General features: G+C 39.3%; 1 protein-coding gene across 3 annotated transcripts in view; it reads left to right on the top strand.

The window, feature by feature from the left end:
- The first annotated feature begins 12,871 nt into the window (after window positions 1-12,871).
- tpk1 (thiamin pyrophosphokinase 1) overlaps window positions 12,872-14,407 on the top strand; it is an 83,450-nt gene continuing 81,914 nt past the window's right edge. For 2 of the 3 annotated variants that reach the window (XM_084747700.1, XM_084747698.1), the window contains exon 1: window positions 12,872-12,933. The gene's annotated coding sequence lies outside the window, so the exon portion shown is untranslated. Of the gene's footprint in view, window positions 12,934-14,142; window positions 14,197-14,407 lie in introns of those variants that run through there. The other variant, XM_084747699.1, reaches the window with a different exon arrangement.

Genomic DNA, 14,407 nt, shown 5'->3' with positions numbered 1-14,407 from the left:
CTGAGACAATAACAACATCTTTGGACTTGTCAGTGGCTGTGAGTTAGTGGCTGTTGAGTTTCTCCCGCAGTCAGCAACAACCTCTTTTCTCAAGGTACACTCTTTATGTGTGTGTGTGTGCCAGCTGTCAACTGCATCGTCGCCCCAGAAGGCAGACTGTGGACTCTGGGTTTCTGTGGTCTCCCTTGATCCCCTGTTGGATCTTGTAGAGCTGACCTTATTCACACTTTAAGACATGACCTGCATTAAAAACAGGGCAGTTAGTGTTTTTGTTTGCAGAGCTTTCCAACGTTATGCAACATTAAAGTGCTCAGTAACGTGTTGAAAGTATTCTGAGGTTTAACAGTTCAAATTTAAAATCCACAAATTAGTTTCAGATCATCTGTAAGAATACTAAACATTACTACACTGTTATAAGAAGTAATAAGAAGCATTGCACACTCTGTTACTATGAAGCCACACTGTTGTAACACATGCATAGTTTGTCTCTTCATTTTCTTGCTGAAATAACCAGGGGCATCTTCAAAAAGGACTGGATGGCGGCATATTTTGCTCAAAAACCTGTATATACCTTTCAGAATCAATGGGACCTTCACAGATGTGACAGTCACCCATGACGCCATGGGCACTAACACACCCCCATACCATCACAGACACTGGCTTTTGAACTTCGAGCTGGCAACATCCATGATTTCCAATAACAATCAGAGATATGACACTTTTCCACTCTCCATCAGTCCATCTCAGATGAATCAGGGGCCAGAAAAGTCGGCAGCATTTCTGGATGTTGGTGTTATGTGTATGGTTTTCTCTTTGCATGGTAGAGTCTGAGCTTGCAGTTGTAGATGTGGAGATTAACTGAGTTTACCAAGAACAGTTTTTTGAAGTGTTCCTGAGCTCATGTGGGTTTTTAATGCAATGCCAGCTGAAATTATTGAGCATGGTGAAATCCCTAATATGCATTTAGGTGTTTGTTTTAATTTTATGCACAAATTAACACTTAATTATTTATTAATTATTCATTATTAACATTAATATAAATTGTAATTGTCTTAATGTCACTAATCACCTGTGAAGTTTCATAGTCATATCTAATCACATTTCTGTTCTGTAAACGTATGCAAATTAGCAGAAATCTAATCCGATAATCACTCATTTACATATTTAAACATTTCAGAAAACTTAAAATTGTCTTAAATTAAGTAGATGTGTCTGTGGATGTTTCATAATGATAGGTATTAGTTTTTTTTGTTTTTGTTTTTTTTTACCCCATCCACCTGTATTGTCTTGCCTGATGAATAACAATAACTATAATGTGTCATTGTTTTGGGTTTTCGTTTAGTTGTTTCCTGTTTTGTTTAGTTCTTGCCTTTCCTCTTGGTCCTGCCGTTTTACTTCTCATCTTTTTCCCTCCGTCTCTTTTTTTGATTACTGATTGTTTTCACCTGCATACATTTCATATAATTTGACTATTTACTTTTTTCCCCAATCTTTGTTGATGCCATTTATCGGCTTTCTGAACTTCAGATGAATGAAGCAACATCATTCTCTCATATGTGCACTTGCTGAACCTTCGATCAATTAGAGGAGGAGATTCTAAGTGTCTTTTAAAAAGTAGATATTAAGTATGAGTCAATATTTTAATCAACACCAGTGAGGAGAAGGAACAAGTAATCTTCAGTAATAATAAGGAAGTTTGACAGGAGATTAAGTTTGGTTGAGGTCATTTAAGATTGTCAGGATTCAAAAGAGAAGGTTGAAAAATAGAATAGAAAGAGAAAAGAAAGACAAAACATTAGGTTGGGAATCACTCTACAAATAGTCCTTGAAAGGAATGGCAGTGAAGAGTCCGATATCACTTCATTCATTAAACTGATTGATTCAGTGTCAGACTTTCTGTTGGTCTGTGTGTTTAGACAACACTGAACCCAAGAGACCGGCCAGGCGACGGAGAGAAAGATCAATGGTGTTTTAAGCGAAGAATGAAGTTGGACTGGAGAGAAAGAGAGAACGCCAGGAAAAGTGAGATGAACAGTGTGTCACAGCTAGCAAAATTTGGTCGTCAAAATGTTCTGGCAGTATTTGTGTTTGGCTCTGGGAGCATTGATGAAAGGCCCTGCATCACATTCCAGGTTTTTGTGATGTAAAACCAACAGTTAGAAGGTTAGTTAAATGTTCCAGGTGAGTTACTCGAACGATTCTCCTTAACATTCCCCAGAAATGTCCAGTTTTTCCTACTTCAGAATAACATTATTTACGTGTTTCCAGAACATTCTGGGAAGGTTGGATAAATGTTCCAGGAACATTGCTTGAACGTAAAAGGAGAGTTTTTCTGATGTGAAAGTAACTTTGTAGATACGTTCCCAGAATGTTCTGTAAAAGTTTGCTGAATGGTCCCCTTTACATTCCATTTTACAACAGCAAGTTTTTCAAGTGTAAAGTTAATGTAAAGGTCCTAGAACATTCTGTACATTGCGCAACAGTTTTATAAGACTACTTAATAAGACTTTATAAGACCCCCCCCCCCCCACTTCATGTTGTTATAAGAATGTTTTTGTAATGTTACATAGCACAAAAACATGTGCACAACATTCTCTCTTCCCCAGTTTAGATTAAAATGAAAGCATCAATAGTCATATAGAAAATATTATTACACTGTCACATCATGAGATAACATCTCAATAGCATATTGATGTTACCTTATTTGAGTCAAGTATTGAAAATGTGATATATGATATAATATATTTGATTTTGATTTCCAGCTCTAACTCAATCTGTCACACTCACACACACAGCAAAAACGACCACAAAACTGCAAAGAGACGCTAGAAATCCACGCTGTCAGCAGAAGCCCACAAGCATCACTGACAATGAAATGCAAACAGTTCCTCCCAGTATATATATTGCATTTCACAGGCCCCCAAACATATTGCTCCCATGACAATATCCTTTAACGAGAAAAAAAATAAATTTTCCTTACCCTAAGGCATGCTGAGACCATCTCTTTCAGCACTGCCCAGGACCTAACCACTCATCCTCATCTTGTGCATCACCCAAGTGGCTCAGTTGGCCTCAAAACAAAGAAATCAATGAAACGGATCGGTCTGTTTACATACAGACCACAGCACATATGCATGATGACGCCTACCCAAAGTTTTCTTCTCACACTGAGCCGGTTAAAGTCAAACATGCGCCCTGTAGGCAATCAAGCTGCACTCTGAAACTGCAACACTTTTTCGGTTATTTTCTAAAATTACAGCCATCTGCAGGTTTCTTGACCTCTAAAGGAGTGCCAGTGACCTCCTGCCACTAGTGGTCTTGGCAAGCTGTTCAAGTTTCGGCAGAGGTTGAAATATTCACTAAATTTTCAGTTATGGAAATGAAAATTGAATAATCAGATTGCATAAGATAGCAAAAGATATTTTAATGCTGAGCTATTTTGTCATAAAGTTGCAGCCTTCTTATTAGCAGTGTATTTTAGCACGTTTCAAATATCTCTAAAGGTTGTTGTAGCAACATCTAATCAACATTAAAGTGTTCACTGGGCTGTCTTCCTGACCTTAACACATACTGTGCACAAGCCCCCACTCTGTGTCCATCTAAAATAACCCAGGCACGCAGCATTTGAAAGTTCGCCTCCATTTCCTCTGCCAAACCCCAGTTTCTGCTGGTTTACTGCAGGGAGCTCCGAAATCTCCTCCCCCGTGGTGTCACCGGGCACCATCTGCATCATCCCTCACAGCTCCTGCCTGGCAGGGCCCCCGTGAACCCCTACAGCAGTTTCCGGGAGGTCAGTCCAATCCAGCTCTTTTTTTTTCCACCCTGAGGTGACGGGGGTTGTGATACCAGCCTTCTCAGAAATCTTCCTGAGGGTTCTAGCAACACACAAGTTGAGATATTCATTTTTCGGATGAGCAGCCTCCACCACAACCCCATTCATACACTTTAAACTCTATATTATACCACTAATGTATACCTCAGCGGGTGCCAAGCCCTCAGGACGTATGTGTAGAATCAGAGGCGTGAGTGATTAATAACCCATGGTGCTCATTTTTGGCTTCATGTGGGAAAAAAAATGACTAAGCTGCCAGCCCTGCTCCTCTCTAAGAGCACATCCACGAGCCTCCTCAACAGATAGGAGTTTATACGAGTTGCTGGAACGGTGCCACCCTGCACTCAAGGTCGCTCTTTATCCCCGCTTCTGGACAGGCAAGTGAGGGACACCAGCCCTTAGGCAGTGATATCGTGACCAAAAAGAAATCCACCAGTTTCCCCTGGATATTTGACAGAAGGCCTCTAGGGGGATTAAGAACAGAAAAGTAATGCCACAGGGAAATAGCTGCCAAGTTGTTGATAATCACCGCCCATATTGCCCATGAATTTGAGTTAAAAGAGCAGCCACCTCCACTTTGACAACATTAGACAACCTGGGTTCAATCACCTGTAAGGGGAAACCGGGGAGTACTGCCACACTGGGTTAGTTTTAACATTGTCAGTTTGACCAATTAGGAAAGCGCTACGTTGATGTCTTTAATATTGCTCCCGAACCCTCCCACATCATTTTTGAGCTCACAGGAGAAGTGGCATACTTCTGTGAGCAACACTATGGATTTTATGACCAAAGACCTTTCTGGCAAGTAAACATTTTTATTAAGATTATTTTTGCCTTGCATTCACTGTATTGCAGACACAATAGTTTGACTTGCATAAAGTAGCAATTCCCCTTGATTAATTTAATGCTTTGTATCTTCAAGGCAACATGCTAGAACAGTTAGCTATATAATGGCTGCTTGGGGTAGAGTCCTGCACTGGGTATCCACGAGTACCTGCCAAGTGATCCATGCAACGGGTAAAAAATAGATTTTTTTTTTACTAAATTAAGGGTGTGGGCATGGTATATAAGTATTAACTTTTTGAAGCTGCAAGTGAGTCTTGTCATCATGTTGTGCCAATTCAGAGCACATATGAATGACAACTGATAAGTGAGTCACTATGTGTGTTAAATTATCGGTGCTGGTCGGATCAGGGTGCCTTAATTAACAGTTGTAGATTTGACTTAGGGTGCATTTGAGGTAATTGCGAGGAATGGATCAGCTCAAGGCAACAAGAAGTGTGAGTCAAATGTGTTCATTGTTATTTCTGCTTGGCGAGAATGAGAATCAGACCATGTTTGAGTTTACAATAATATGATGAAAGTCATGTGACACATGTAAGTCAGTTTGAGAGATCTAGCACGAGCACCCACTGAGTTAGTGATGCTTGAAGTGTTACTACCATCCCTAGTCTCCCCTAATATGTTCTCCTTACTCTTAGTGGCCTATTCCTCAGAGCTGAGGCATACCTGGAGTAATTTAAATCCTGTCTCTTTCCTTCTGCGGGCCATTTGTTAGCTGCGAGGGAGAAATCCCTGTTAAAGCCACATATTACACTATGTTGTTTTTCTCCTAGTTGACCATGGCAGGAGACTCTTACCCCAAAAGCAACTGAAAAGGATGTGGTTGTCCTCCACTGCCCTTGTGTCTTGTTCATTTCTGACTAAAATGGGTCATCATCATTGGCAGATAAAAAAGAAAAATGGCCTACTTAGCCCTAATTCAGCTGCACATATCCCCTACAAACAGTAGCCACTAGTATGGGGAGTTGACCCCGAACTGAGCAGCGCTCTAAGTTCCCCTGAGTAACCTCAAATGGGCTGCTATCCACCTTTATCAAAAAAAATCATTATAAGTGAAATAAAATGTTGCACGAATACAAAACCCAAGAGCATGCTGCATGATGGAAAAGAGCCGACAGGCACAATGAGGTGAAGGAAAGCTGAAAGCAAAAGGAAAAGACAAAAGGGAGCCATGAGAGGAAAAAAAGGCAAGACAGATAAAAAGGAATAAAGGGGAGGCAAAGAGAAAGTGCATTAGTGAGGAAAAAGGAACAGGTGAAAGAGAAATGACAGAAAGGAGTTAAGGTAATGATAGGGGGTATTAAAGGTAGAGAGAGTGCATAAAAGGGAGAGGGAGTCTGAATTTGCATGTCAGTTAGTGTCTCCGTTTTTTTGTTTTATTATCTGTCACAATAACAGGTGTATTCTGCCAGGGGTGAGCGGGGTAATAATGTGACCCATGTATTCACTGATAAGAGATATTAAATTGAAGACAAACACGCTCACTTCTCCCTCATATGACCTTGAGGAGAAAATGAAATAAAAATGTCCACAGCAATAGTCCTCACGACACTGTAAAAAGTGTATTTCATTAGTTATAGTAACATAACGTTTTGAATGAGTCTCCTTCAGTTTTCTGCTTCAGAAGAAGAAGAAAAGAAAAAGAGGGCATTAATCCCTGTTATGGAAATTACATGTTTTCACCCACACACATGTTCATTAACAGGACAAAGATTAATGGCGATGCCCCGAGGAGTTAGTGATGGCAGTCTACTTTTGTAGATTATAACAATTTGAAATGACATCCCTGTTCAATAATTCTTATTCCTGCATCTGTTAGTCACTCCTAGAATTGTGCGTCTGACGTCAAGACGCCCACATCATGCATCTCTTGCATGTGCGTGTGCGCGCAGCCATGATCAAGGGCCTCCTGCATTGGTTAAATTGTGTTATATTAAGTTTTTATTAACTCACTGAACCAAACTGGCTATTGGTAAGTCAGGCTAACAATAATTCATGCTAACAATAGCAATTATATTAATTATATTTAACTAAAACTACATAACACACAAAGGGTACTGTAAATAACTACTTTTAATCAAATCATATTTGGCTGTTAATTAGTTAGTAAGTAAGTTAAGTATTTTGCTTTTAGGTAAAGCAAATAATTAAGTTGGAAAACTGGAAACTTTTAAGTTGATTTGTCTTTAATTTAAATAACACCAATACAATCTGTTAAATTGAAAGCTCTCAGATTATTAAGTGCATCTGACTTATAATTGTGTCAATATAACTTTGATTTTAGAAATTAAAACTTTATTTATGTGTTACCAGTTGAAGCAATTTTTTAATGTTGGTCTAATTATTGACTTTTTTCCAGTGTAGTTGCTCCTCTCTTTTTAAAATGTTGTTTTGGGGGGATTTTATGACTTTAATTTTTATAGGATAGCTGGAGATATGACAGGAAAGAGTCAAGAGCACCAAGAGAGTGAGGAAATGAAAAGCAGCAGAGGCCGTAGGTCAAACCCAAGGCCGCTGCAGAGGACTCAGCCTCAGTACAAGGAGCAAATACTGTACCACTGAGCTAGCAGGCCACCTGTGGTTGAAATTCTCTAAGTAGGTGAGGGAAAAATAACTGAGCATGGTCATCTCAGCTTTAGTGATGAACATCAGTGTTTGCGATTTACCTTGTCGTTTCCTGCAGGTGAGATACTGGCAGCAACCCCCCTGGTTCTGATGTGCCAAATTATGAAGGTAATTAGCTACACAAGATAGATAGCCAAAAACCTAGAGACCAACCACAATGTTCTGCAAAGAGATAATTAAAAAGCAATTGGCAAGAGATTTTGATACACTTCTATTATTACCTTGCACAGTCGAAAGAACGATAGGAAATGAATGCCTGGCAGAGCCTTACTTCTTGGGAATGGTGTTTTTCTGCTTCAACCATCTGCCAGCTGTGAGAATATTCCTGCTGTGCATTAAATGTGATTCGGTTGTTTCTTTATTTTGATAGAGGGACTTAACTGACATAAGTCAGTCTTGTGGAGAAATCATGGGATTTATGTGGGAAACAAAAGGACCTATATATTAACTAATCCCCTTTTCCACAGCTATGGTATTTTTCTTTACAGATATGCCATTTTGTAGAAATTATTTTAGCCTCTCTCTTGTTTCCCCCTTAAAAGAATATCTAAGCATTTTGGGAAATATGCTTATTTACTTCCTTGCAGACATATGATACCCCCTGCATTAAGCTGCAGCCAGGAGACAGGTTACCTAGCTTAGCATAAGGACAGGGAGAAACAGCTTGAAAGGCTCTGTTGAAGATGGAGCAAAACAAACAACAACAAAAACACTTGTTAAACAAGCAAGATATAATTAGTGATCTTTAGAGGTCCTGGTAGTCAGATTTTGTTACCTTTTGTACGGTGCTAAGCTGTTTCCCTCTTGTTTCCAGTGATGCTAAGTAAAGCTAATTGGCTGGAGCTTCACATGTAACCGACAAGTATGACAGTGGTATTGATCTTCTCATATTTTAATCAGGAGAGATGAGAGAATGAAGCAAAGATATCTGTTTATTATGTAGATGATATGTGATAATTAATCTTGACAGAAAGTCTTTGGCACTCAGACTCTACAGGGAGATTTTTTAATTGAGGGGTGTCTGCCCTGAGCAGCAGCAAGCGAAACCCCCCCCCACGGAGTCCAGACACTAGTGGTGGTAGTCGTAGCTGCTGGGGCTGATGATGCTGATGAAATGATGAAGCTGATGAACCTGCAAGGACTGGGCATTACCATGTATGAATTATTGTGTAAAAGTATTGGGCAACAGCTACAAAAGCACCCTACAACCATTATGCATAATACAAAAAAGAACCATAAGCACAGTAAACAGTGTTGGACAGTGTTGTTGTTTTGTTTTTTTTACATCACATGAATTGAAATTCAAGGATCTGGAAAGGAGGATTCTTGGACAGTATTTTTGGACAGAGTCGGGGGGTTCTTCATTTCCTGTTTCTGACCATTGGAGTGCAGATGGAAGCTTCCACCTCCACCACAAACTACCAGTCTGAGATGGGCATCTGGAGTATTGGGGGGACATGAAGTGGGTTCTAGGAAGGCCTCCTCTGCACACCGGGGTCCATTGAAAAAGCACCTTGGACGAGGTCAGGGATGTGAGCAGGTGGCCACGTTGCCATACCCTCGAATGAAGCGCTGGTAGAAGTTGACGACCCCGAGGAAGTGATGGAGCTGCTTGCAAGTGTCAGGGACAGGCTGGGACATGACTGCTGACACTTTGGCTGGGTCCAACAGCAAGTTCTCCTGTGCCATGATGTAGTCAAGGAAGGACACAAAGGTAGAGTGGATGGACTTAATGAAGAGGGAGTTCTCTAGGGGACGCTACAGGACAGACTGGACATGGTGGATGTGTTCCTCTCGGGACATAGAGAAGATCAGGATGTTGTCAATGTAGAAAACACAAACAGGTACAACATGTCCCTGAGTACGACATTGATCAAGGCTTGGAACATTGCAGGGGCATTGGTTAGGCAGAAGGGCATCACCAGGTACTTGTAGTGGGTTAAAATGGTTAAAAATTCCACATGCTCAATCTCGTGTTTAATGTAAGGCCATGTAATAATAAACCTCCTTCCTGCCAGAATAATGTGGCTGCATTGCAGTTTCTGTCTTTACTGCCACCACTGACCCACTTCTTTTTTCTAACCTATGACCTTCCCCCAAATAACCAAGCAAAAAAAAAAATCATACTTGGGAATACCAAACAGAGAAAGTGAGGGGAAGAGAGTGCATAAAATGATGAGACAGTAAGAGAAAGCCTGGGCAGTGTTGTAAAAAAAAGAGAGAAATGTGCAAACAGAAGATGAAGGAACAGGGTAAATATTAGAAAGATTGATGGACAAGGAAAGGCAAGCTAGTTAGATAAATGCAGAGAGAAGAGATAGATCTGATCAAACATTCAGGTGGTGTGGCCTTGTAAAAAATAAAAAAAAAAATCCTGCCAATGAAGAATGCACTCAGCCTGGAATTTATTCATAGATGTATTTATAATGCATGCCCACGGAAGGAATGACTTCCCATGCACCATAGCATGTATGCCCGTGTGTGTGTGTGTGTAGTGCATACATGCCTGTTCAAAACTGCGTGTTGAGTGCGTGTATGATTTCCCCCCATGAGCGGTCTGTCTGGGAGACAGGAAAAGTGCTGATTGATGAGAGAGCGTTTGTTTTAACGAGCCTCCGGAGTGGATTCACCTTGAGAGAGATTTGGTTTTCTCACTTTACACTGCTTCTACTGCTGTCTGAAGATGTCTGGAGCATGCACCATCAGTCTGCTGCCTGTGTGGTTGTGAGTGAGCGTGCGTGTGTGTGCTCATGTTTGTTTACCTGAGTGTCTTAGTCCATTATGTGTGTTTTATGATGTGGTTGCATTTTTGGTGCTGTGAGGTGTGAGGTGAGCTGTTGTTTTATATATGTGAAGTGAATGAGAGGGTGTGTATGCTATAAATTATTGAATGCATACCATTAGATTATGCCAAAACAGTAGTTGAATCTCATTATGTGTCTGTTCTGGGGTATTTTTTGTGTTTTCCATTGATATTTCTTTTTTCCATGCCCAAATGTTATATGAATTCATAAATGAATTGGCCATATTCATTAAACATAAAGAAACAAATTAATTAAGGGTGTGAGATATGATGAGTGTGAGATAAGTTTGTTTTCATTAATGTGAAATCACCTGAAAATAAGAATCATTGTGTTTTTGTTTTACCTGACCTCCTGTCTCGACCACAAGCAAGTCAGACGTAGTTTTTACCTACGTCTCATGCGACAGAAATGCTCTCAATGCAGCTGTCTTCACCGGCTCTGTGCATTTCACGTCTCAGCTGCATCTAATGGGCATAAATGCAACCTGAAGCATTTATTTAGAATTCAAGTCTATTTTCCCGACAAAGCCCACATAAATGCGAAGTCGGTGTCCAGTAAAAGGGCACTGAATACTTATTTTTTCCACATTTTACCCAGACAGGGCAGAGTGTGCTCCAGAACAAGAGAGCAGCTCACTTTGCTCTGGTTTATAAACCAAGCCTCTCCTCACTATATCCATCAGCTAGGAAGAAAGACAAATGGACTTCTTGAATTTCTTCCACAGTGTATATTCATAGGCAAACTGTACATTTACTGCCACCAAACCACTTTTTTTCTTTTCTCTCTTTTGATCAGCTACACTCACCAAGCACACACACACACCGCCATGCTAATGTCACAATCATATGAAAATCATTGATGAAAAAATAGATCAAGAACATTCATACATATCAAAGGAAAACTGCGCACTGCACTGAAAGTGTGGCTGCTCATTTGCTGGTGATGCTTTGAAATGTGTGGACAAGACAGACCCTGTACAGACAGATGGTGAACAATGTCATCAGGCAAGACAGGTAGGGCTGACACTTGCGGAAACTTGCATTATTCGTACGTTTCACAGTCACTATAATAGTCCATTAAGTCTTACACACTGGTCCTTTTAATAATAAAAAAAGAATCACACAAATTAAGTGACAATTTAAGCTTAGAGTAATATTTTATGTCATCTGGATCCCAGAAATCTTCCTCAATAATTCAGATGTGCACAGTATGGCTGACCTCAGTACTGAAGAATACTGAGGACAAACATTTTTCCCCAACACCAAAACTCAATATTTGAAAATGGCATTTAAGTGTCACTAAATTTAGTCAAATTTAAATACATTTTGCTTTAAAAGTAGAAATGGTCTCCAGCAGGAGGGCTGAGATTGTTGGGAAGATCCTGATTCGTCCACCTTGCTGTACATTCTTTTAGCTAGACACTAACACCTGGTAGATCTCCACATGGAGGGGGATCAATGAAGCAACTAATTGTCCAACTGTTAATGCTCCATTACACTAAATTAGAATTAAACAGTAAAATAGTCTCTTTCAATAAAAGCCTCATCGTGTATGGGTCAGTGGTGTTAATACAGATCTGTTTCAGGGGTTTCCTGGCATTTAAAAAAATTTAAGGTTCACACACACTGCCCAATATAACCACATTAGACCACCTGTAACTATTTTATAAGTATTATTTTAGGAGAAAATGGGGGCCAATGTAACAGGGGGCAATTGTAACAGTCTATTCCTCCACTTAGAAAAAAGTTTGAGTGATGACACTTCCACTCTTGACATGCTCAGTAGTTACTTTGTGGAGGATCAGCATATTTCTTCTCTTGTCTGGACTGGTTATTTATTAAAAATGAACATATACAACCAATATTAATATAGATGTTGCTAGCCATTATAAGAGATTTTTTTTACAAGATTGAGCTACATGGCCCAAAGTAGGCACCATGTTTGTCTGTGTTTATATAGTTTTCTGTCAAATGAACAATCTAAATGAATAATTACTTTCAACTAAATTCAAATAATTCAAATCTAGTTACTACTAGAGTAGTTGCCAATTTTTCTGCAAAAATAGAAATAGGCTTTTGCTTTAAATGCATATGATGTTTGAAATTTAAAAGAATTTGAACCATATAGGGGCTACAAAGAAACTACAGCGCTACTGTGAGTTGTTGAACTGTGCTTTTATTTGAGATGCGGTGGGTTAATATGACCTTTTTTTGTGTTACAATTCCCCCCAACCATGCTGACTTCTTGCATTAAATTTAATATTATAGTCCTATCCTTATTATTGAAAATATGTCAATTGTATTATCAATTAGCACACATATATATGTTTCTTACACCAAAAGTTGACTAGTGCCTTTCTAGTGCTGTTATGAAGGAAAATGTGAAAAATGTTAAAATTGCCCTTGGTCTCCCCTATTCCCTTTATTGGAAGAATGTAGTTGTTATTGTTTTGTTGATTTGATATTAAATTGGACATCTGTTCAGTATTCACGTTCTAATGGGGCACATAATGATGGTTATGTTAAAGAGTGAAAGCAGTGATTGGAATAGTCACTCTCTTATTACAATAATCTCCACTGAATGAACCATAGAGTGAAATTAAACTATTTCTCAGTGTGCTGAAGAGCCCTAGAGTCTCTTTAAAACACCTCTGGGACTGCATTTCAGATTCCCTGCTTTGGAGCAGCAATGTACAAAGACAATGCATTTCCACTTTTGGCCCCTAAGTGTCACCGTAATAAATACCTGCTACTCTTCGACCATACTGGGTTACCTCCCTGCGCTCTCTTTGGCTGTTTACAATATCAATGGAGGAAGTCGCTTCATTCTGTAAGTTTTTGTTGAATATTCAGAAAGCATAGCGATAACAGCTTTGGCAGGTGAAGTCGGTTTATTAGTAGTGACACACAGAGTCAGAATATATGTTGTTTTTGTCAGAATAGTTCGGTTTTAGCTGTTAATAACAACAAGCCGCCTGGTTCACTGCACCACTGTCTCGCCGTAGCGGGTTGTCTAGAAGTAAAAGAGAACTACATCCACGAAAGATCTCGCGAGAGCCATTACATTTAACCGAAATCATCAACTTTACCGAGTGTTTTCTGTTATTAAAGCTATCCAGATTTTAATCACAAAGATGTGACATTGTAAAACACAAAACGTTCGTACGAGATACACAATGAAGAGACAAAACTGACAAATCTCGCGAGAGTTTCGCAGATCAAGCGTTCCCCTCTAGATAAGATCCTGTGCCGGCGTTCAAGCGTTGAGAAACTGAATAAACAAGTGCTGGTAAGGATGTCAAAGTCCATTTCCCAGTGACAGTGTTGCTTAATATGTGCACAGAGAGTTCAGCATTTTTGGTTCCTGTTAAAGGGGTTTGTGGCTCAGTTTTTAGTTTTTGTTACTGCTTTAGCATCGCGAGATGCTGCTTTCAGCTCACATGTGCATCAACACAGTTCAGCGTGTTCGATTATATCTGCAGCTGGATAAACCCTGCAGACAAAACACCTGTGTTTAGTTGATGCAGACTGTTGTTGTTGAAGTAAAGCAATGACTTCTATTTAATTACAAGATTTAGAAGCTGTCTTTTTTTTCTTTTCTTTGAATACTTTGCACATACTGTTGAACGGACCAAGTATTTTTTTGACATAAATGAATAATGGGACTAGGTTGTGGGAACTTATTTTACATAACACGAATTATGTATAGAAAACTAGTACTTTATGCGTCAACTAAAAGGGACAATTCAACCCTAAATGAAAATATACACATTTTGTCCTTAATTCTCCATTATATTCTGTTCTTCATACCCAATAAAAGGATTAGCCAACATAATTCCATTTTATATCAGTGTTATTCATTTGGCAAATGAATAAAGTCTAATCTAGTCATTAATAATTAATGAAGTCCTAGTTTTTAACTTGACCGACTATGTTTATATGGATAGGAGGGAGGAAGGATCATCATGTGGGGGAGGTACGGTCTTAGGAGGCTGTTAAAAGTTCACCTGAGGTTGAGATACTGTTATTCTTACTGCTTTCTTCTCTTTCATAATCACGGTCTGTTCTACTAACTGGATTGTAAAAGTGAAAGGTGAGCACATGGAGTGTTGTGTTTTGTTGTTCACATATGTTTTATTTCATAATAGCAGAAGGAATACAGTGTGATATATGCACAGAATTTAATGTGATTTTAACTAAGAGACGGTTGCTGAATACATATTTCAAAAGTTTTGGTTGGGTTAAATGTACACACAAAAGCATTTACAAGAAGGACTTTTCGTAAACGTAAAAAAGTTATTTAG

The sequence above is a fragment of the Lutjanus erythropterus genome, chromosome 21 (genome assembly GCF_056507025.1).
Source record: "Lutjanus erythropterus isolate fLutEry1 chromosome 21, fLutEry1.hap2, whole genome shotgun sequence".
Classification (NCBI taxonomy): Eukaryota; Metazoa; Chordata; class Actinopteri; order Lutjaniformes; family Lutjanidae; genus Lutjanus; species Lutjanus erythropterus.
This window is presented reverse-complemented; position numbering and strand designations above follow the sequence as displayed.